Genomic DNA, 1,336 nt, shown 5'->3' with positions numbered 1-1,336 from the left:
TGAAATCATATGCAACTGATTAAGACAAAGACAAAAAGAGAAGCTTATTGCATATAACTGGTGCAGGGGTATTTTGTTGTCAGTTTAGTCACACTGCTTTTGACATCGCCACCGGAAATCTCTTTGTTCTTTTATTGTTTTCACTGTGAAATTGCTTGTCCCAACTACAAAAGACACCCCTTTAACCTGTCACTGCCGTGCGTCCTACAATCAGTACATTACATTATTTTCTTGGCTGAATTGTAAACCAGCAATTCTCGACTGGACCTCCACTTTTTATTGAAAAAGGTGGAGGTCCTTTTTCTTTTTTTCTTTAACTATCCTCATGTCGTTCCCAAGTATTCCCCTCTTGGATCTGTACAGCTTAATTAGCTGCAATGAGCATGAGAAGATGACTGTCAGAAGGTCGGCATCAGGTCTCTGAAGAACTCTGCATAGATCTAAGAAAAGTGACTGGTTTCATGTAAATGTACAATTGATTAAAACCTTCTTTTTGGATCTTTCAAACGAATGGACAACATTTGGCAAAATGCATTTTCAACACATCAATGAATGAAAGATATAGGTTAAGCAGTCTCACTAGTAACAAAAGAACCGCGTGTTGCTTAGTGTGTCATTCCCTACCAAGGCATAGCGTGCTTATTGTATATTATAACGAGTATTACTAAATGAACATCATGCTGTTACAAAGACACGATTGAGATCATAAAGTCATGTTACCAAACTTTACTGAGGTATTAAATAAACTAAGATGCAGGATCATTTTCTCACGGCCATGAGACACAAAAGCTTTTCTGAAATTTGTTTGATTCAAGTAATGCAAATAGGTAAGAATGTTTTGGCCTGAGGTGTCTCGTGTTAAGTAGAGAGGTTTTTAATGAAGGTGCATGTGTTTGGGAAGTTGTGACGTTGAGGCCAAAAAATGTTTTTTTTTCAATTTCAAAATTCAATGTAAAAAGGTTTGCGTAATTAATGCACAAATAGTCATTTTCCTCATTGTTCTTTTCATACAGAAGTAACAGCAGCCAGTCCTTCCCTTGTTTTATTGTCTGACAATGCTATAATTAAACAGACACATTTTCCAATTTTACTGCTGTAATTACTGAAAAAGCATGAAAATGCCCACTAAACCCTGCTGGGACTGTGGGTATCCACAAGTAATTCAAGTTGCTTTTTCATTTTGTATTTCTGTGTTGGAGGTTTGGAGGGGGGGCTTAAACACGTATAATTAAAAAAAATAATGATGTGCAAATTATAGGCATAGCATCCTTTTTTTTTCTTGAGTTACGCAATAGACAGTGATTTCCTGAACAGCGAAAGCAGAACAGAAATCCCA

Source organism: Gasterosteus aculeatus, chromosome 14, assembly GCF_964276395.1.
Source record: "Gasterosteus aculeatus chromosome 14, fGasAcu3.hap1.1, whole genome shotgun sequence".
NCBI classification, from domain to species: domain Eukaryota; kingdom Metazoa; phylum Chordata; class Actinopteri; order Perciformes; family Gasterosteidae; genus Gasterosteus; species Gasterosteus aculeatus.
The sequence above is the reverse complement of the archived record's forward strand: the minus strand, read 5'-3'. Positions refer to the sequence as shown.